Here is a 24,751-nt window from a genome sequence, read left to right on the forward strand (position 1 = left end):
CCAAAAGTTACAAAGCAGCCAATTTTAGTCCCTATTCTAGAAAATCATTATTAATACCTTAAATACTCATTTCTTAATTGTTATTTTCTTTTTAATATTATCATTAATGTAACACTCTAAATTTTTCCAATAAATTTTTCATTTTTGAAACCACACAAAACACATTTTCACATTTCTCAAACCCAAGTTTATAAGTTGTTAAAAAAACAAGACACAAAATTTTTGACAATATCCAAGAATCATCAAAACATAATCTCTAGCTGGTGTGTACAATCATGCCAGCACCTTCCCGAGATCCTGAGAGGTACTTGAAACATATTTCACACAACATTGTAAGTACGAAGCTTAGTGAGTTCCCTAAAATACCACACACAAATAATTAGCCTCTCATGGCTATATCTCGATAAGGACCCTCCGGTCATATGTCTCAATGAAGACCCTTCGGTCTCACAACTCGGGTTGGACCCTACAGTCTAGTATCTCAGTGAGGACCCTCCGGTCTCACAACTCGACTTGGATCCTCTGGTCCTAACTCAATAAGGCACAGAATAATATACAACATAAATCAAAAAGACAAAATGCATGATATCACATAACTCAATATAAGCACATAAGACCCTCCGGTCACACAATATTACCACTCAGGTAAGTATAGTGAGAAGACTCACCTCGTAAGTAAGCAAGTAGGTCTCGTACTCAACGATTGGTCTAAACTCTGCCTACATGTCATAATCATCTCTAATTAACAATTTATAACAACAACTCCAAAGGGTGAGAGACCATTTTACCCCACCATCGTCTCCATAATCCATAACTTGACCAAACCCTAAAAGTCAACGGAAGTCAACACTTGAGTCAACAGTCCATGTTGATCCAATTCGTCGAGTGGATCTATGCAACTCATCAAGTTCCTTTGTTTCTCTAAAATATCAGGAAAATCCAACTCAACTCGATGAGTTGTCTCACCAACTCATCGAGTTTGTAACGCATCTAGACTATCGGGGAAAACCCTAAGCAACGCGTCGAGTTCGCTAAGCAAATCGTCAATTTCCTTCAGACCATTCTCTCATTCAGACGCTTTTAAGCAGAACTGAGGCCCCATACTCTAGATATAGCCTTCTAAGGCAGAAATACCACGTAAAGCTGGAAGCTTTACGTCTATGCATAGCATCTACAACTAAGTTGCCAACACAAAACTCAAAAAAGGGTTTAAGGCATGAAAGTTGGCCAAAGCTTGAACCTTTAGGCCTAAGGGACCTAGTATTGTCTAGATCTGAAGTCTCATCTTCAAGGCATGCTCAAACAACTAAAGGACTCAAAGAGAATATCGAAATGAGCATAAACTCTATAATGGGGAGATCTGAAAAACAATTGGTCAAGGTAATGCCTTTTTACCTTCAAAGGGCTGCTACCACTGAATAAATGTAGGATCTAAAGCCTCCTTCTCATTCCAGGCCCTCTACTCTTCAAGCTCCTTCAAATAACGCACCAAAAGACACACTCTTAGCCTCTCTCTCTCTCTCTCTCACACACACACACACATGATAACAACTCGATTAGGGTTTCTCTCAGGGTGCTAAGGTAATGAGGGAGGCAGGGAAAAGGACTTAAGGTCCTTGAAATAGGATGCAAACCCTGAAAATTAGGTTTTTCACACTCAGCTCCTAGTCGTCGAGTCAGGTCCTCCGACTCGTCGAGTAGATTCTAAAAACCAAGCAGCTATCTCAATCTCTACTCGACGAGTTGGGGCCTTCAACTCGTCGAGTTGCCTTGTCAAAATGAGTATATAATGATTTAAATTGGTACCTGGGAGTTGGGATGTTACAATTCTCCCGCACTAGAATCAGACTTCTACCTCGAAGTCATCCTCCGGAAACAACTCTGGGTATTGCTCACGCATCTCGGACTCCGGCTCCCAAGTCCATTCGGATCCCCTTCGATGTTACCACTAGACCTAAACCAAGGGCACCTCTTTATTCCTCAAGACCTTCATATTCTTATCCAAAATCTCCACAGACTTCTAAATGTAGTTCAGGCGATTATCAACCCGAATATCCTATAAAGGGACCACTTCCGTACTGTCGACCACACATTTCATCAATTGGGACACATGGAAGGTGTTATGGATCTGGCTCAACTCTGCAGGCAGCTCTAACCGATAAGCCACCTTACATACTCGAGCAATCACTCTAAAAGGACCAATGTATCTAGGGACCAGCTTGGCCCGCTTCCTAAATCAGATCATCCCTTTCCATGGGGATACCTTTAGGAGGACAAAATCGCCGACCTCGAATTATAGCTCGGAACGTCTCCGGTCTGCATAACTCTTCTGACGACTCCAGGCCATCAGTAACCTCTGTCTGACCTATTGGATTTTCTCTTTCATATTAAGCACTATCTCAGTGCTCCCCATTACTCTCTGCCCTACCTCTCCCCAACAGATGGGAGTCCGGCACCTCCTCTCATACAAAAACTCAAAAGGAGGCATACTGATACTGGAGTGATGGCTGTTGTTGTATGAAAACTCAGCCAAGAGCAAGTAGGTGTCCCAACTCCCACCAAAATCCATAACACATGCGTGTGGCATGTCCTCGAGTGTCTGAATTGTCCATTCGCTCTGCGTGTCTCTCTGTGGGTGGTAAGCGGTGCTGAAATGCAGCCGGGTACCCAACTCCTCTTGAAATTTCTTCAAGAACTTGGAAGTAAAACGCATATCCCGATCTGAAACTATCAATGTTGGCACCCCATGTCCTGCCAACACCTCTCGATCGTAGACCTCAACCAATTTATCCGCATAAGAGCTCTCACTTATAGCCAGGAAGTGAGCACTTTTCGTTGACCGATCTACAATCACCCATATCGAATCAGCACCTCACGCAGTCCTTGGTAACTTGGTAATAAAATCCATGGTGATTTGTTACCACTTCCGCAGGCGAACCTCTAAAGGCTGCAACTGGCCATGGGGACGTTGGTGCTCTGCCTTGACCTGACGACAAGTCAAGCATCTCTCGACTACCCATGCCATATCTCTCTTCATATAGGGCCACCAATAATCCTTTTTCAAGTCCAAATACATCTTGGTGGCCCCAGGATGGATTGAGAATCTCGACCTATGAGCCTCCTCCATCAAAATACGTCGAGCGCCACCCGAATATAGCGCCCATATCCAGCCACGGATGGTCATAAGCCCCCGACTATCAGTCTTAAACTCATAAATCTACCCAATCACCCGCTCTCTCTTATGGTTCTCTGGTCTCATGGCCACCGCTTGGGCCTCTCGGATGGTATCTAAGACTGGAGTCAACACCATCATCCTCCTACACACATCTCGGATCGGTGCACTCGCGACCCTACGACTTAGGGCATCGGCTACCACATTAGCCTTGCCATGGTGAAACAAAATCTCGCAGTCATAGTCTTTCACTACATCATGCCACCTCCTCTGTCTCATATTCAGGTTCGGCTGATCCATAAGGTACTTCATGCTCTTATGGTCCGTGTATATGGTACATTGGACACCATACATATAGTGGTGCCAAATCTTGAGGGTGAATACCACCACCTAGCTCCAAATCATGGGTAGGATACTTCGTCTCATGAGGCTTTAGCTGCCTCGACGCATATGCTATCGCGTGTCCCCTCTACATCAACATGGCACCCATCCCAGATATGGATGCATCACAATAGACTACAAAGTCCTCTACTCCCTCTGTAAGACCTAATACTGGAGCTTCGCACAATCTTTGGCAAAGATTCTCGAATGAAGCCTGCTGCTCAGCCCCCCGAACAAAAGCAACACCCTTTTTGGTCAATCTGGTAAGAGGAACAACAATTTTGGAGAAATCGTTGATAAACCTCTGATAGTAACCCACCAGTCCCAGAAAACTCCTAATCTCGGATGGGGATCTCGGCACTTCCCATCGCATAACTGCCTCAATCTTGTCCGGGTCGACCAAAATCTCATTCTGGTTAACAAGGTGTCCCAAAAGCTAGACCTCCCGTAAACAGAAATCACACTTGGAGAATTTGGCATAAAGCCTCTCCATCCTCAACACCCCAATAATCTCTCACAGATGCTCCTCATGTTATTCCCTAGACCTCACGTGCACCAAAATGTCATCGATGAATACGATCACCGACCTATCCAACATGGGCCTACACACCCGGTTCATGAGGTCGATGAATGATGCCAGTGCATTGGTGAGCCCGAAAGGCATCACCACAAACTCATAATGCCCATAACGAGTTTGAAAGGCAGCCTTCTAAATATCCTCCTCACAGACTCTCATCTAATGATACCCAAATCTCAAATCAATCTTGGAAAACCAAGACACTCCGTGCAACTGATTAAACAAATCGTCGATCCTCGGTAGTAGATAACGGTTCTTGACCGTCTGCTTTTTCAACTCCCGGTAGTCAATGCACATCTGGTGTGAACCATCATTTTTCTTGACAAAAAGGATCGGTGATCCCCACGGCGACCTACTCGATCTAATGAAACCCTTCCCCAGCGACTCTTGGAGCTGCGAGGATAACTCTGTTGGATTAGTGTCTAAGTCCATAACTATTTTGGTATGTACTTGACCCGATGGTGCATGGTCCTTTTGGGTTGCCTTCACCAAAGCAACTTGATAGGATGAATTATGGAGAGAAAGGATTAAATATGATTTATTAATATATTATGAGAATAATATATTAAAGGAGAAATCATATTGTTTAATTAATATTATTCAATAATTAATTGGTAATTAGTTTTGTGACAAAAAGAGATTAATTAAACTTAAGGGACTGGAATTGTAATTATAAGATAATTGCAATTTGGGCCATGGATTGCCTTATATTAAGGAGTGGACGAATTCTATGGGGAAACCCATGAGGAAATCGTCCAAGGCCTTAAAGAAAGGAGTCCATGGGTTGCTTAGGGCTTACGCATCCAAATTAGGGTTTCCTTGTTAGATAACCCTAATAGCCTCCTATATATATATATATATATATATATATATATATATATATATATATATATATAGATCCCTTATGACCCAAAAACATGGCTAAGCATCCTTCTAGGGTTTCACACGTTTTAGGGTAGCCTCCATCCTCTCTCCTCTTCATCCTCTTGCTCTTGGTGTTTGTGAACCATTAGAGGAGTGACATTTGTGACTCTAAGCTTTATAAAGTCAATACAAGGAGGAATTGAGATTGTTATTGCTACATAACAATCAAGTTATGATCTAAACCCTAATTATATGTTATATTGATTGTCATATGCTAGATCTAGGGTTTATAGTCTTGGATAACTTACATGTACAATAGAGAAACCTAGATCCAAGCATTAGGGTTTGTATGAGCACATAGGATGTTCTTATGACCAAAACCCATCAAACTCTTGAATCTCGGGCGGTGCAAGAAAATAAGGTGCCTTGGTAACAGGTGCCGCCTCCGAAACCAGATCGATCCGGAACTCCACCTTTCCTCACGAGGCACACCCGACAATTCCTCGGGGAAAACATCTGGGAACTCACATACTACTGGCACATCGGAAATAGAACTTGCCCTCACAGTGGCAACTCCCATATCAATCACGTATTCTAAAAAGCCCATGCATTCCTGCTGTAGACTCTGCCTTGCCCTGGCGGCAGAGCAGAAAGCTGATCCCGATCTAGTTCCCTCGCCATACACAGTAAGTACTCCCCCACTAGGGTCTCATATGGTCACCATCTGACGCTCACAGTCAATCACGACTCCAGACCGACTCAACCAATCCATGCCCACTATGAAACAGACATCACCCATCGCTATCGGCACCAGATCTATCAAAAAATCAACACCGAAAATCTCTAATACAAATCCCCGGAATACATCAGTCGCAAAAACCGCATGCTCATCGGCTATAGAAACCCTTAGCGGTCGACTCAATGCCTCGCGTCTAACACTATTATGGAGACTAAAGAATAAAGACATGAATGATTGAATCGCACCCGATTCAAATAACACCAAGGCATGCACAAAATTTACAAGAAAAGTACCTATATGAAACACAGTATAAGCATAAACAATCTCAAAATAACATGAATAAGGAGATACGTACCATCAACAATGTCAGGTGATGCGCGAACCTCCTCTGCAATAACGCGTAAAGCAGCAGGAGTAGTAGCATGGGCTAATCCCTGAGTGAGCTGAGGACACTCGGCCTTCCGGTGGCCCGTCTGGTTGCAATGAAAGCAAACCAAAAATACCTTGGGGCAGTCCTTTGCCATATGCCCCTCTTTGCCATATTTTTAGCAAATCCCTGCTCGGCAAGATCCCTCATGACTCTTGCCGCACTTGCCACAAGTGCGGCAGTTCTGGCCTCCTGCTCTCGAATCAGCAGGATTAGCCTGCTTCATCGCCGGCTGCAACTACACTGGTCTCCTGTCCGTCCCCTCAGGATCTCGCTGCTCCCTGTTCTAAATCTCCAGCTCGATCTCTCTCCTCCTGGCATTAGTCTGGAACTCAGCCAATGCAAACGTAGAAGGCGAAACTCGAACAGGTTCGCACTGGCCTCCAAACAGACAATGTTGAGTTCAACTCCTTTATTTCATCCAAGCTCACGAAACTTCAAAATGACTTGGTAACTGAGAGTAAGATAATGCATGCTCTCGCTGTAAAGACTACAAAGGTGAAAGTATTAACAGTAAATTTAAAGAATGCTAAGAAACGAATCGATGATCTGCTTTCCGAAAAGGCCGTAATGCAAAGTTGTATAGCAGATGTGAATGCGCTACTTTCAGACATCATTAAGACTCATGACTCGATGATCATGATAACAGTCAAGAAGCATCTCTCCGAAAGCTCTGGCCAGTATTCATAATGCTTCACAGATTATAAGGTGTTCTGGAATCTAGCTCAATTCTAAAACAAGGGAGAAAAGAATTGAAACAATCCAAGAAGGAAAACCCCAAACCTTCAGTCAAGCCCATTGTCATGCCTAAAAGCGAAAATGAACCAAAAGGCAAAGAGAAGCTGATCATTGAAGAACAATTAATTGATAACAATGAAGATGAAGAGCCTGAAGAAAGAAGAAAATATCATGAAGCTCAGATGGACGACCACCAAAGAATCATTCGTGAGGCTGATGAGAAAGAAAAATTGAACGCGATGCTCCGGTCATGTTGGAATGTCGAAAGCTTTTGTTTCCAGTATGGAACTTGAAGTGGATTCTTAGTGAGGCTGTGGATATGCTGAGCATTTATTGTTTGGAACTAGTTGTGTCATTTGACCTTCAAAATACACAAGATTCATAGCTGGATCTTCGGATCACACCGAAAGCCTTCAGGTTCCACAGCTTTGTGAAAGTTGCGAATGTCCCAGCAACAGACAGCGGTGAAAATCACTTACTTTTATCATTCTACCTAAAGCACATGAAGCCGCAGTACAAGAAGTGGAGTGCGAGCAAAATTATAGTTGTGAAGGTTACTGGTCTAATTGAAACCGATAGCTTCCCAAATGAGAAGTTTAATGTTGCTAGAGGTTCGTCGAGTCAGGTCTACGAATTCACTCTCACTGATCTGCCATTCCTAAACCCGTATGTCTGGATCATACTATACAACATGTTTCTAAGGGATGAATAGAAATATGAGCCCGTTGTTGCTCACCTTAAGCAAATGTTAATCTCATACATTTAAGAGGTTGGCAAGATGGATGTTGAGATTGTTTTTGTGCTGTGAAGGAAGCCAAGTGTACTCGCCAAAGAAGTCCCATAAGGTTTTGATAAAATGAAACCTGGGAAGGTACAAAAGGAAGGGTGGTGTGTGTCCTTTCAGATGAAAGAACGAATTGAAGTGGAATTTCATAAAGCTGGCTTCTTTCTTACTGATAAGCATTTGTTCTCCACTTCGTGCCTGAAGTATATCTTGGACTTCGTTAACAAGTACAAATGGAACAACAAAGACAGTAAGAAGTGCTTTTCGGATATGATTCAATGGTATATCCAAGTTTGCAAAGTTCTGCTCAGCGTCATTCTGAATGTATTTGAAGTGCAAAAGCGAACTCAGCAATGATGAACTCTCGCCTCAATCGATGCAAAGGGGGAGATTGTTAGGTACTTAGGTAGTGTTTGTTTTTTGTCTGCAGATCTGCATGGCCTCTTCTGTCTGCGCCACGCAGACCACGTGCAGACATTAGCCTTCGCAGGCTGTTTGTTTTTTTGAAGACTGCAGACCTAAAAATGTTTGCGCGCCCTCTTCTTGGCGCAGATGTGGACTAGAGTCTTCTAACATCTTCAGACATCGTCTAGCCTAAAAAAACATATATATCTTGGTTTTTTTTCTGTTTTTTTTAATTTATATTTTTTCCAAATTTACTAATGATATACAATTTGAAAAAAAAAATTACAAAAGTCAAAAAAAAACGTTCAATGATACAAACATGATATTTTTGACAAATTTATAAATAAAAATTTATTACAATAATAGTCGCTGAAGTTGTTTATATAAAAATGAAAAAAAATCATAATATATTCTTATATTTTTTTGCCAAATTTTGTAAAACATTATTTAATACAGTATCGTCAATTTCTCGAGAAAATATTTATGGTACGTTTTTAGTGGATTTACTTGAAAAAATCGAAGTTTATTTCCATCCATTTATGTATCAAATTCTTTGATCACTAATTATAATGTTTAGTGATAACTTTGCAACCAAAGTTGTTGGTTTTTATCAAATATATACGTTAATTCATACCATTTTTATTTTTATTTTTTATACAATAATACATAAAAGTTGATCTAGATTCGTTAATTATTTATAACAAAGTCATAAAAATATTAAAAAAATCACTTTGAAGTTTAAAAAAATCAGTTTGTTTAGATTTCAGTTTATTTTAGTAGCCCACAAATGTTAAAAAAACAAACAGTCTTCTTTTTCAGACTACAGACGTTTGGTTCACCGCTTCTACTGCAGAGGTCTACAGATGTAGTCCGCAGACTGCAGACATTTTGCCTCCGAAAAAACAAAGAGCACCTTAGTGTTGCATCTTTTGGGCTTATTATTTAGTCTATTTTGTAACTGAGTTAGGCCGTGAGTTATTTATTAGGGTTTTATTATTTAAGATGCATGCATGTATCGTGTATTTGTTAATCGTGTCATTGTAAACCCTATGTAGCCTCTACAGTAGCAGTTCTTAATCGTCTGACATATTCTTGATTTATATTCTGTGTTTGATTTTTTTTTTACCTGTTTGAATCTATTCGATCTTTAGAGTTTTTAACTCAACAAAAGCAAAATGAGAAAGGCATAAACAAGGTTTTAAATGCTACAAAAAGAGCAGTGAACCGTCTCATGATGAAACTCCCGAACAACGGCATCTCCGTCTTGTCAACTGCAGAGATTAGCAATATCAGTCTACCACGTGTCTATGACTAGACTAGAACAACTCTGCTACGTCCCCAATGCAGAAGCCTACTGGTCTAAGGGACTTGTTAACGTTACCGTATGCGACCACGTTAAACCTGATGGAAAGCACTGACGGGACGTTATCTCGCCAGGGTCTTGGCCAAGTCTCGATCTTAGCCTAGACAATCCAGTGCCAGAATGACAACTCACTTTCCCCCATGAGGAAGAATATTCCTCCTAATCCTCTCATTCTCTCATGACCAATCAGGTCATGACAAAGAGTCGGATGACGCCCAGAACTGACATCACCTGGCTGTTAGATGGCGTGAGCGTACTTCTCCCGGTAGGAAAGTGCCATGTCTTACTCCCACATGGGGATAATCACCCCATTCCGCTAGCAACAAGTGTAAAAGAATCCCTTCCTTCCCAAGGAAGGATAGGATCCTCTTCCATATACAATTTGACCCAAATCTCTATCATAAATAAAGCTAACTTGATCGTCAGAGTGAAGTCCTGAGAGAACCCCCGGTCGTTCTCTAATGACTCTTCTATGTTGTGTTCTCAGGCAAACCTCCAGTATCAACTCGTCAACAAATGACCAATTCCCTGAAGAGCGATATCACAACAGTGAAAGATGTTGCAGGAAACTCAAAGGTGATGATGTACGAGGTTTTTATAGGTGGGTCGATCATGGATATGTGTTGGTGGAGGTAATCACGTAATATAAGGACAAAGATGATCGAAGATGAAGGTTTGGTAGCAAATGGCTAAGGTGTAAAGTGGAAGCAGCGTGTGAGATGATTCCAGTGTAGAGAGAGAGCGAGAGGGAGAGAGAGAGAGAGAGAGATAATCATCCAAAAAAATCTTAGATCTTGATATTGACATGAGTGACATACGAAAAGCTAAAAGGACATAGATTTGCATGAAATTGCGTTGGTAAGGCTCCTGAAGCTGATTGGTGAAGAAGAATCGTGAAAAACATCATATCGAAGATCCAATCTATTTCTCTGGAGAGACACCTTTTGACGCTTGATCCATGGGAAACTTTAGTATGGTGAGCTCATGAAAAGCATATGCAAATATAAGTATTTTCAGTGAGTCTCATCAATAAGAGTCCAATCAGTGAGAGTCTCCCATAAGTGAATGGAAGTCATCAAGAACTTTTGAGATGAGGTGGAAAAGTTCGTTTGGTTGTGGATATAAGGTGGGGACTCGTTGGAGACTACATGATAAAGAGAGAGGTTACCATAATGTGAAATAGAAGTCTATGATTGTCTTTTGAATGGAGACGTTGGGACAAGCTGAAGAGGTGTCATGATCTTGATTTGGCCAGTCTGGCACCCTTCAAGAGATGCAAATGGTGGTTGAGTTTTCTTTGATTGTACCTATTTTCTTGACTTTAGCTACCAAACACCTGCAAAGATTTTTCCTTGACAGCTCATATGAAGACACTTTTCAACATACATGTCCATTCCTTACAAACTTGTATCTAGCTGTTATCTCCTTTCAACGGATCCAAAACACCCGAATTCACTTTTCAAAAGACAATTCGCTTTTAAAAAACGCACAATAATACCCTTGTTTTTGTTCAAAAAAACCCAGTTATAGTATTAAAAATACCAGCATAGTATTGTCAACATTATCTTTCATTTTGATAAAAGCTCAATCATTTAGCACTCTTGACACATGTTGTACCTGTTGTATTCTATGATAGAGACACATACAAGAAAAACCTTTACTTTTAAATGAGTTGTCACATAACAAAAGATTACAAAATAAAACCTCCAGAAATCTTTTGCAAATTAGTAAGTTGACCAAAAATAAAACCTTTCATCCAAAAGAGAGAAAGTACCAAAATAAACTTGACAAAGTTTATCATCTCTCTTATATCTCTAGAATTAATAGGAGATCTTATGAACCCTAAAAAATTTAGATGATGAAACATACCTCACTTTTTAAAATTTTTGATTAGATAAAGAGACATTAGCTTCAGATGTCTGAACTCTTTTCTTCTGCTTTATCATCATCATCATCATCCGATTTTTGAGTTTCAGAAGAATGCTTGAACTTTTGAATCTTGAATGTATCATAAAAGCCACTCTAATATCACACATAGGTTTGTTTGATTGGATACAAACAAGATATAATGAAGACCAAAAGAACCAACATATTATCACAAAGATGGTTTTTCACTAAGAAAAGTGTTCTTCACAAAGAGAACGAGGTGCACAAAGCAGGTCACAAAGAAGGTCACAGAAAGCGACTACACAAAGTAGTACGCACAAAGCTATAATTAAGGTTTAATCCTAATACAAGAATATATACTAAACTATTCTAGAGAATCTCGTCAATCAAGGGATTAATTTTAATCTATTAAATGTAAATCCCAATATAAAAGGATTGTATCTAATCTAAATATAAACTTATATGGTATTTAAGGAACATACCAGATAAGATCTCCAGAATACGTCTTCACCAAGTAAATCTGATTAGTTCTAAATTTGAATATCAGCACGAGAACATCAGACATTGATCAGAGCATCAACATCAATTTCATGGTGATCAACTTCAGCTTCATCTCAGACAGCTTCAGCTACAGTAGTGTATAACCATCACCATCTATAACCATCAACATCTATCATCAATCTTTAGTGCATGCTATCAGCATCTTTCATCAGTGTAAGAACATCAACGTCTGTACACACTGATCAGTCTTCAGTGTATGGTGTCTTCATGTTGAAAATACTTTCAATTCCTTTGGTGCTGATAGTGCCTTCAGTGTCTTTAGCTCATCAGGGGATGATCTTTAGTCTTTGATATATGAAGTTCCATCAGCATATCTTCATATTAACATAACTAAACAAGCTCTGATAGATCAGTTTGTTTAAGTTGTGCTACTTACACTTACTTAGACAAGACTGACTGTCTACAATGAGCAGATAAACTATAACTATAATTTATATATTTTGCATCATCAAATCTACACAAATATGTGTCCCAACAATTTTTGAGACTACTACACAGCTGAAGTTTTGTATCCAAAACTATGGAGTCCACAACAGGTATCAACTGTACTTTGAAAAGTGTGATAGTAACAGAATAGTTGCAAGATGTAGGAAGAGAAATAAGAATAATGCTTGCCCTTTTAGACTATATGCCTCATGGATATTCAATGAAAGATCTGTTGAGATCAAAAGATTAGAAGCTAATCATTTTTGTGGTAGGAGGTTTAAACTTGGCTCTGTGGTTACTCCTAAATGGATAGGTTGCCACTACGTAACATAAATTGCAAATAAACCTAAGGTGAAGCTAAAAGAGATGATTACCGACATTAAACAAAGGTTTAGGTTCTTTTGTCTATAGGCCAACTTCATCGAGCAAAGAAATGGGCCAAAGAGCTAATTGAAGGTAAATTGACTTAACATTATTCAAAAATATGTGTTTATGTACAAGAGTTGTTAAGATCCAATCCAGGCTCTACATGTAAGGTGTGTGTAACTGTCAATCCATAAGGGAAAAACTATTTTCATAGGTTTTATATTGGTCTCAAAGCTATATGTAAAGGTTGGACATGGTTTCTTGTGCTTCTAAGGGATGATTTAGAGCTTGACGGTAGAAGAGGTTTGGTAGTGACATCATACCAAGACAAGGTATCAGTATACATACTTATCCTTTATTTATATGCATAATTATCTTATTAAAAACTTTTCCTCTCTTAAACTAATTAAATCATTGTCCTGTAGGATCTACATGAATCTGTAAAAGATATATTGCCTCATGTTGAGCATAGGCAATGTGCTAGGCACATTTATGCCAATTTTAGAAAGTCCTTCACAGGGTTAGAGTACAAGAAGTTGTTTTCGGCTACCTCTATGAGTTGTGTGGAAGGTGACTTCAAGAGGCGTATGGAAAGTGATATGGGCATATTTAGTCATATAATTCATGAATTATCTTAATACTTTATGTTGTTTTTGTCTCAAATATTGAACAAAAGTTACTTAATTAGTTTAAAGTTTCATTTTCAGCAACAAAGACATGCTCGGAAGGAAAAGGAAGCAGAATTGGCGATTGGAAGCTTGGATCTTGGATTTTGAAGAAAGAAGATGAAAATGCAGAAGAACACGGCATGTTACCCTCACCAACACAGCGTGTTGTATTGAAAGATCCCGATAAAATAGTGTCTTGCCATACACGCATTTTTAATGTTAAACACGTTGTGTTGAGTCCGTGAAGACAATGCGTTGCGCCTATTTTCATAATCTACTTAAGGATCGTTTTTTTTTCAAAACCCTAACGAATGCTTGGAGTTTTTATCGACTTTTGGAGGCTAGAGACATCCCTAGGAGCTGTGGATTTCAAAACTCGGCTAGAGGCTTTGAATTGAAGAGATCTAAGGCAAAAAATCATTAGTAACTCATTTAATTCCTTTGTTTACATCATGTTTGCATTGATGAATTTCGTTTTTATGCTTGTTTCTGCTAAAGTCATGGGCCAAACACCCTACTTTTGTTTAGAGTAGAGGATCTTATGATTATGGTTTGATTTAGTGGATTTGGATTATATCAATTTCATTATTTATCATGTTAAGCCTATTAAAAGAACCTTATGTGTTGATGACAATTATTTTCTTTTGATTAATAAGTTATTTAGATTGCATGAACATCTTTCTTCATTGCTACCCTCTTATGATTTTGTGAAAACAAGATTATAAGCCTAGTGTTCTGAACATACGTACACGGTAACATCCATAAAAATCATACCAAATTTAAACTTTTTAAAACATTTAGAAACTAACAGTTATTACAAATTTGTTTTCAAAACAGTTCTATATCAGACTATCCCAGAAACATAGTATTAAAATGTGAGGAGCTATACGATCACGCCTTTGCCTTCACGCGATCGTCTGAGGTACCTGAAACCAAAACTGAAACTGTAAACCCAAAGCTTAGTGAGTTCCCCCAAAATACTGATACACAACAAATAACATATATATATATATATATATATATATATATATATATATATATATATATATATATAACAACATGTCATGGGTCCACAGCTTTACAGACTGGGTTACCCCTGGGCCCATAGTGTAAGTCTGGCTTGCCTTCCGGGCCTACAGCTCACATCTGGCTTGCCACTGAGCCCATAGTACAAGTTAGGTATGCCCTGCCCAGCCCTCAGCTCGTATCTGGAATGCTCTTTAGGCCACAGTACGAGTCTGGCATGCCCTGCTCGGCCCTCAGCTCGTATCTGGAATGCTCTTGGGGTTTGTTGGCTACCGCACAGAGCAGTACAACCTCAAACCATCCCCCATAACATGATGACATATAACATAACTAATGCATATATAGAAAATCAGATAGTAACACAGGTAGTCCTACAGATCTACCAAACTGGCATAACAACTAGCATGCATAACTAATTCACACTCAACATAACACCAACTACTAGGATATCAGATGCAATGGGTCGGCATTTGTGCATTCGACCCTTTAGTATAGTGAGGATAACTCACCTCTCAAGTAGCTCGGAATGATAATATCAACCTTCTCCAAATACAGCTCCAACACCAGCACCTACACCCATCAATGATCCCATTCCATAAATTCCCAAATTACCAAAATAACCCCAAAAGTTAAACTGGTCAACCCTTAGTCAAAGGCAAAGTCAACAGTCAAGGTCAACAGTCCATGTTGACCCAACTCGTCGAGTTTAGCTCACTGACTTGTCGATTCCTTCCAGAACTCAAAGAATCGTGAAGATCCTAGTTGACTCGTCGAGTTCCCAGGCAACTCGTCCAATTCATGCGTGTCCAATTGTCGGGAAAATCCTAACTGACTCGTCGAGTTCATGCGTGTCAAGACTGGTTAGGGTTTCTCTCAGCCGTTAAGGGGGTGGTGAAGGACTGGAGGAAGGGACATAAGGTCCTTTAAATAGGGTGCAAACCATAAAAATTAGGGTTTCATCCTCCAGCTCCAACTCGTCGAGTTGATCACTTAACACATGCGGCCAAATTCGTTCCTACTCGACGAGTCAGGGCATTTAACTCGTCGAGTAGACCTTTCAAAATGAAAATAATGTTGTAAAGTTTATACCTGAGATTCGGGGTGTTACATACACATCCTTCCAATTGTTTGTTTTTGTGTTTAAGTTAGTTAGGATTAAAACTAGTACATTCCACACGTATCAAGTTTTTGGCGCCGTTTCCGCGGAATAGTTCTAAATAGTTAATTTTCTTTTATAGTGTTATTGATCCTTTGCGTGAGATTTATCTCATATAAAGTTACAGCTTTATGCTTTAATTTTCGTATCGGTTTTTCGGTTTTGTGATTGAACACGCCGTGGTCAAATCTGAACACGACGTGTTTGATGTATTTTTAGTTTTTGTTTTTATCATTTTTCTTCGTTTTATGAGTAATTTTCTGTTTTGTTTTAGTTAGTTTATGACCCGGAGCTCTAATTCTACAATAGTGCCACCATTGGAAGATCCATAATCAATCTTGTGCAAAAAGAAAGGCAAAGCAATCGGGGAATTAAGTGGTTATGAAAGCTTAGAGAAAATTGAAGAAGAAAAGATAGCAGATCACGAGCCCAAAACACCCAAGTCACCCAACTCAGAAGTAGAGATGGTGAATATTTCTGACATATCCATGGAGGAGTACAAGAAGAAGATGCGTAAGGATACTGGACCATGTCTTGTTCAACCCGCCATTCCAGTGACAACAAAATTTGAATTGAAGGGTCACATACTCGCTCAACTGAATGACATACCATTTTATAAGAAGGATCAAGAAGATGCCTAAGAAAATTGAGAATCACAAACTAACGACTCAACATGGCGTGTTCAGGAGAAGAACATGACGTGTTTTCCACCTAAAGAAAATAAAAACTCTCCAATCAAGTCATATCAGCCTCCATTGCCATTCCTAAGTCGAGCTAGACAAGACAAGTAGAATGAAGATTACAAGAAGTTTCTGGAACATATAAAGTCCCTCCAAATCATCATTCCATTCATCGAGGTGGTAGCTCAAATGCCCAAGTATGCCAAGTTCTTGAAAGACCTTCTCACAAATAGAAAAAAGATGGAAGAAGCATCGAAGGTGGTCCTAAATGAGGATTTCTTAGCCGCCATGTTAAATAAACTACCGAAGAAAATGGGACGGGGAGCTTAACTTTGCCTTGTTAATTCGGAAATTCGGCTACAAGTTATGTATTGGCCGATTCGGGAGCTAGTGTGAAACTTATGTTGTATTCATTTTTCAAGAAATTGAACCTATCGGAACCAAGACCCATTCGTATGGCAATGCATCTAGCTAACAAGATGGTGACGTTCCTGAGAGAAATTTGCGAGGATCTCTCGATAAAAATGAACAAATTCATGTTTCCCGCAAATTTTATAGTGCTAGATATGGAAGAAGACCATCAAGTGCCTATTATTCTTGGAAGACCTTTCTTAAGCACCGCTTGTGCTTCAGTGGATGTGAGGAAATCAAAACTTACTCTTCGGGTACGAGATGATGCAGTCACTTTTGGAGTTGATTGGGCGATGAAACAATCAAGTTCTAGAGTCGACACGGTCTCTCGGTGGACACGATTGAAGAACTATTGGAACAAGAGTTGGAGGAATGGAAAGAAGACAGGGTGGGTGGATTCACGTTCCTTTCAGAAGGTGACTTTGATGCTAAAAAAGATCTGAAATAGATAGATAGGTTACTTAAAGAAATAGAATTTGAAGAACTCACAAGAAATTTCGAAGAACAAACATGACGTGTTGAGGAGACCAACACGACGTGGCGGGTGGAAAAAATGCGATCAGACTGGGAAAATGAGTACCACATGGCGTATTCTGTTGATACATACGTCGTGTTCAATGTTCAGAATACACAATTGGAGCTAAAAACTTTGTCGGAACACTTGGAATATGCTTTTGTGGAAGAGGATGACCAAAAGCCGGTGATTATTGCTTCTGACCTCACACCAACCAAAAAAGAGAGTCTCGTTGAGGTTCTAAAGAAGAGGAAGAGCGCCATTTATTGGAAAATAACCGACATCAAAGTCATTAGTTCTTCCTATTGCTCACACAAGATCAACCTAGAAGAAGGCTCAAAACTGGTAGTACAACATCAGAGAAGACTAAACCCAAACATGAAAGAGGTAGTCAAGAAGGAAGTTGTCAAGATTTTAGATGCAGGGATCATATAATCCATCTCTGACAGTCAATGGTTGAGTCCGGTTCAATTAGTTCCAAACAAAGGAGGGATGACGGTCATAACGAACGAGAAGAATGAGTCTATACCTTCACGAACGGTAACCGGTTGGCGAGTGTGCATCAATTACCGAAAGCTAAACGGTGCCATTAGCAAAGACCATTTCCCTCTTCCTTTTATTGCTCAAATGCTTGAGCGATTGTTTGGTCATTTCTAATATTGTTTTCTAGATGGATTTTCAGGTTATATCCAAATTCCCATCAACCAAATTGATCAAGAGAAGACGACATTCACTTGTCCAAGTGGAATGTTTGCATATCGATGCATGCCTTTTGGGCTTTGCAATGCACCAGCTACTTTTCAACGATGCATAACGGCTATATTCCATGACATGGTGGAAACATTTATGGAAGTTTTTATGGACGACTTTTCCAGTCTTTGGCTCTTCTTTTAATGATTGTCTTTCTAACCTTGATTTGATGCTTGCTAGGTGTGAAAATACCAATTTAGTTTTAAACTGGGAAAAATGTCAGCTCATTGTGAAGGAAGGAATCGTTTTAAGTCATAAAGTGTTCAAATTAGGGATTGAGGTGGATCGAGCAAAGATCGATACTATTGCTAAGTTACCCCCACCAACTAATGTGAAAGGGCGTTAGGAGTTTTTAGGTCACACAGATTTTTACCACCGTTCTATAAAATACTTTTCTAAAATAAAGAGACCTTTGACTTAACTACTCTTAAAAGATGCACCTTTCAATTTTTCTAAAGAATGCTTAGAAGATTTTGAGATTTTAAAAGAAAAATTAACTAATGCCCGACCATTATCGCCCAAATTAGAATTTTTCCTTTGAAATAATGTGCGATGCCAGTGACTATGCCTAAGGAGCCGTTCTTGGTCAAAGGGTTGATAAGCACTTTCAAAAAATCTACTACGCAAGCAATACTTTAAACCCAACCCAAGAAAATTATACTACTACTGAAAAGGAACTTTTGGCCATGGTTTATGCCTTTGACAAGTTTCGCCCCAACCTTATATTGTCTAAAACAACTGTTTTCACTGACCATTATGCTATTAAATATTTGTTTCCCAAGCAGAATGTGAAGCTGAGACTGATCTGATGGGTGCTTTTACTTCAAGAATTTGTCATCAAGATCAAGAACAAGAAGGGGATGGAAAACATAGCAGCCAACTATCTATAAAGATTGGAAAATCCAGAGAGGGACGAGATAGACAACAAGGGCATTAGGGATAGCTTTCCTAAAGAGTATTTGATGTTGATTGCAGGAGAAGAACCTTGGTATGCCAACATTGCAAAATTCTTGGCATGCAACTTTCTTCCAAAAGGGCTCACTCACGAGCAGAAGAAAAAACTCTTCTCTGAAATCAAATATCATTTTTGGGATGAGCCATATCTTTTTAGAAGTTGTACAGATGGGATTATTAGAAGATGCGTGTTTGGAAGGGAGATTCATGATATTTTAGGGCATTGTCACAATTGGCCAGTAGGAGGACATCATGGAGTTCAATAAAAGGCCACGAAGGTGTTTGATGAAGGGTTCTACTGGCCAACGATCTTCAAGGATGCTAACACCTATGTGAGAGAGTGTGACTCATGCCAAAGGTCGGGGAATATTTCTTCAAGGAATGAGATGCCACAAAGGAACATCCAAGTGTGCGAGGTGTTTGATGTATGGGGCATAGATTTTATGGGACCATTCCCATCATCTAGAGGGAACAAGTACATCCTTGTAGCGGTTGATTATATTTCCAAGTGGGCTGAAGCACAGGTATTACCCACCAATGATGCATGGGTAGTTATGAAGTTTTTGAAAATATAATTTTCTAGATTTGGAGTGCCAATATCACTTAGAAGTGACAGGGGAACCCATTTTGCTAATGATCAACTAGCAAAGGTGTTACAAAAATATTGTGTACACCAAAGGCTTGCAACACCATATCATCCTCAAATGAATGGGCAAATCGAGATTATGAATAGAGCTTTGAAGAGAATCTTGGAAAGGTCGGTGGGTAGCAATAAAAAAGATTGGGTGGATAAACTCGATGATGCACTTTGGGCGTTCCATAAGACGCCCATTGAGACTAAGCCTTATAGGTTAGTTTATGGGAAGAACTGTCATCTACCGGTGGAACTTGAGCACAAAGCATATTGTGCCGTAAAGACTTGTAACTTTTAACCAAGTGAGCTGTGTGCCAATCGGATCTTGCAAATGAATGCCTTTGAGGAGTTGAGAAACGAGTCATACACAAACTCGTTGATCTACAAAGATAAGAAAAAAAAGTGGCATGATGCAAGGCTAAAAGGAAACAAAGAATTTGAGTTTGGTCAAAAAGTTCTCCTTTATAACTCAAGGTTGAAACTTTTTCCTGGAAATTTGCGCACACGATGTTCCGGGCCATTCAAAATCAAGCAACTGTATACTTATGGATTAATTGAGATTTGGAACAAAGATGGGTGAAGTTTTAAGGTCAATGGGCACCGAGTCAAGCATTATGAAGAAGGGATGCCAAACAAAGAGAGGATTGAAGAGGGCATAGATTTGGAGGAAACCGCTACAACATAGAGCGGGAAGGAGTCCAACTCAAGGCTCCTAAAAAAGTAAGTGCTTGTGAGAGGCAACCCATCATTTGAGTTTGCTTTTCTTTTCCTTTTTCTTTCTTTTCGTTTTCGTCTTTTATTTCCTTTATTTCTTGGTGTTTTGTTAAGGATTTTTAGTCTTAGTCTTCAAATAATTTAAGTGTTGCTTGAGGGAAAGAAAGACTTAAGTGTGGGGTGTGGTTAAACCTTTTGTGGAAAACATAAAATTTTTGTTCTGAACACCCAACACGGTGTGTATAAGCTATTCCCACGCCGTGTTTGGGCATGTTTTTGCGATTTTTCTTCGAAACACATTTAAACATGGCGTGTTGGGGTGCCCCAACACGGCGTGTTTAACTTTCAGTTACTGAAAATTTAGCAATTTTAAACTCAGTAAAAAATGGGTCTTTAACCCTAAAAGGAAGAAATCGTTCACTTTTCACCCACCACCCCAAGAACACACCAAGTTTTCCCTCAAGAACACCAAATTTCTACTCCTTCGGTTCTACTTTGATTTTCTTCAACAAAGGTAAAACTTTTAACCCCAAAATCTATTAAAGTTAAGGTTTTTATGGGTTTTGTGTTTGATTTGAATGATAAATCGGATATTTTTGAACTTTGCATAAATTTCTAGGGTTCCAGTTTTGTATGTTATAGGTTGTTTCAACCATTATTTCTTGTGATTATATGCATAGTATAGTGTTATAAACAAACCCATGTACTTGTTTGATGTTTATTTGGTTGTATGGGTTCAATCCAGAATGTGTTGTTCGACGTGCTCATCAAACACGACGTGTTGTTCATACAACACGGCGTGTTTGGTGTTCAGAGAGCCTAGTTTTGCTAAAAAAAGTTATCTTTAAATTCTTTTGGTATTTGTTTGATCTTGTGTTGTTTATTTGTACAGAAAAAACAATGAGGAAAAGGAAAAGAGGTCCAGAAGCTCCAAGAGACCAAGGAGATTTTCCATGGTATAACTTTCCTGAGGTTGTTTCTCAGAGAGTTCTTACTGAATGGCGGAATAAACTAGAAAAGATGAAAAGAAAGGAATTCTACATCACCAATGAAGTAAACTGGGTATGGCTTGAGCAGGTTGGATTAGTTGAGGCTATGAACCTGTATCTCACCAAGATTTTTATGAATGAGGGGGTGAGAATAACATGCACCGGTTGGAGGAGATTATTTCAAATGCACGAACCGGTCTACAAGTAACTTTGCTTGGAATTTTATGCTACTGTCCACTTTATAGGTGGAAATGATGCGTTTGACCCGAAAGGCTTTACTTTTTGTTTAGGTGGTGTAAGAAGGGAATGTAGTGTGGCTGAGTTGGTGTGGAGGTTTGGCATCTACAACAGATATGAGGCCATGACCGAAGCATTTAGCACATTTTTGGAGCAATGTCACAAGGAGTTCCTGGATAGGATAAATGGAACCAATTTATGGACCACAATTGCTAACAGAGTGCACATATCTTTGGTGGCTCAAGAAGGTGATATCCGATCACCAATCCACCGACTCATTCACCGGTTCCTTGCAAGCACAATCAACATGCAAAAGGATGATGACAAGGTTCCAAACCTTGATTTGTTCTTATTATGGAGTGTTCTTACGCCAGGTGTCTTTTGCAACATACGATATTGTTTAGCGAAGTTTTTGGCAGAGAGAGGGGAGAAAAATAGAAAGGGGTCGCCCATTTGTAGTGGCATGTTGGTAACTAAATTGGCTCATTCGTATGGATTATTTGAGACACGGGCCGAAATTTTTTTGACCGTGATGCACACACGTCCCTTTAGCCCCCTTCTCTACAAAAGGCTAGGAACTTTGAGGACAACGGAGGGGGAAATTTTTCTATCCCTAATGATGATGAGGTGTTGATGCTGGAGCACCCGGGAAGAAGAGTTAGGCTACAACCCATGGAAGTTCGTGAGGAGCCGTCGGTCATTCCGTTGAGGATGAATTGCCCATTGACCCATACAAGTTGTCTATGAGGCAATTTCAAAACAATTTGTCCCGTGGTGTGAATCATACAAACATGACTTTGGAGTTCATGATGCTCCAAATGAATCTTCATCAGCACTATACTCATCCCGCTTATCCATACATTCCGAGTTGGGAAGATCTTTGGAGGGACAAGGAGGAGCCGGAGGGAGTGGAGTTGGGGGAGAAGATGAAGACTAGCTATCCTTTTTATTTATTTGTGTTTGAAGTGTTTAAGACAATTTTTTTTTATTTTGTTTGGTTGTTTAGTTTGGTTGTTTTAAAACTTATAGTAATTAGGGATAATTTAGGAACTTTAAATTAATGTTTATTTTCCTTGTATTATGTAGTTTTTGTTTTTGATATTTGCAGAAGTTTGGTTGAGAATAGAACAATTATTTAAAGCATGAAAGGAACAAGTGAGAGGTTAACAAGAGTTTAGAAGACTTTGAGCGACATTTTTGAGTCCGGTGATTATGATTGCTAAAGGGAGTTACGTTACAGAAGAAATAAAGAGATGTATTGTGTTAATACACTATTTGATCAAAAAATCAGCGTTGAAGCACAAAAGAATAAAAATCACGATCTGAACCTTAAAACACGTCAAGGTCATACCACAACACGGCATGTTCCAGAAGAAAAACACGATTTATGTCTGAGTTAAAATTCAACACGACATGTTTCCCACTACAACTCGACGTGTTGCTACCCCAGTCAATTTTCTCAAGTCATTGATTTGATCCTATCCAAGGTGGCAATTATCCACATTTATGAAGTCCATCTCTAGGCATTCCAAGAATCTTTTTCTAGTTGTGTTACGAGTTGTCAACCACACGAGATGTATGACGCCCAAGGCATGGTTAAACTGTGCCCATGCTAAAGTCAGCTGAAAAAGGAGCTAAAAAGAAGAATTATCAACCTCGCTACTACTATCCCAGGGGAGTCCGTTTCTTTTCTCCCTATTTACTTTTTATTTTATTTTTCATAACATGCAATGGGGACATTGCATAAAATAAGTGTGCGGTAGGGGTTGGTTACATTAGTTACATTAGAATCCTAGGTATAATTTTGAAAATTTTGAACATAAAAAAATTGTTAGGTTAATTCAAAAAATTATGGTACAGCAATTAGGATTCCATGCTAGTATTGTGTTTGATGATTCTTTGAGGACCTAAATATTTAGTTGACCCAATATATGTTATAATGCATTTGTGGCCTCCTTTATTCTAGTGAAATCATGGAACAAAACATAAACTTGCTTAGTTTGAGGGACGCAACATGTTTAGAATCGTGTACTTGAAATGTATCCAGGAAAGCTTAAGAAGTCATTACACACTAAGACTAATTCCTTTAATCAATAAATGTTGAAGTTAAAACCCCTTGCGTAAGCATATGTTTTTCTAGGTTTTAGATTTGAGTAAAAAAAGTGTTTTTGAAAAAAAAAGTGTTGAAATGTTTGAAAGAATCTACAAGTATGAAGATATGAAGAAGAGCTACAAATTATCAAAGATTTAAAGCAAAAGTTGTATTTTTATTTTATATGTAATTTTCTTTTATAGGTTATTTTTCCATATGTATGCTTGGGGGTTTAACCAAATGTACCTTGAGGTTAAGAACGCTTTATGTGGATGGACTCGGAGGGATGCATAAAATAAGCTTTGTTCAGAAAAAGTGGGCGAGTGTTTATGAAGATTGTGAGTATTTAGGGTTAGGGGGTCCTTAGGAAAACTTAGACACAAATGCATGCGTTGAGGTCTTGGCATAACGGTTGGATTTAATTGGGATTGTCTTATATGGTATTACTGTGCTAAAATTCAGTTTTGCTAGGGGGAAAGCAAAAGTCAAATGTGGGGTATTTTGATATAGGCATATTTAGTCATATAATTCATGCATTATTTTAATGCTTTATGTTGTTTTTGTCTTAAATATTGAACAAAAGGTACTTAATTGGTTTAAAATTTCATTTTCAGCAACAAAGACATACTCAAGAGGAAAAGGAAGCCGAATTGGCGATTGGAAGCTTGGATCTTGGAATTTGAAGAAAGAAGATGAAAATGCAGAAGAACATGGCGTGTTACCCTCATTAACACTGTGTGTTGTATTGAAAAATCCCGATAAAATAGTGCCTTGTTGTACATGTATTTTTAATGTTCAACACGGCATGTTGAGTCTGTTAGCACGACGTGTGGCGCCTACTTTCATAATCTATTTAAGGATCGTTTATGTTCAAAACCCCAACAAATGCTTGGAGTTTTTATCGACTTTTGAAGGCCAGATACATCCTTAGGAGCTGTGGATTTTAGAATTCGACTAAAGGCTTTGAATTGAAGTGATCTAAGGCAAAAAATTATTAGTAAATTACTTAATTCCTTTGTTTACATTATGGTTGCATTGATGAATTTTGTTTTTATGATTGTTTCTGCTAAAGTCATGGGTTAAACACCCTACTTTCGTTTAGAGTAGAGGAACTTATGATTATGGTTTGATTTAGTGGCTTTGGATTATATTAATTTGATTATTTAGCATGTTAAGCTTGTTAAAAGAACCTTATGTGTTAATGACAATTATTTTCTGTTGATTAATGAGTTGTTA

The sequence above is a fragment of the Lactuca sativa genome, chromosome 1, assembly GCF_002870075.4.
Source record: "Lactuca sativa cultivar Salinas chromosome 1, Lsat_Salinas_v11, whole genome shotgun sequence".
NCBI classification, from domain to species: domain Eukaryota; kingdom Viridiplantae; phylum Streptophyta; class Magnoliopsida; order Asterales; family Asteraceae; genus Lactuca; species Lactuca sativa.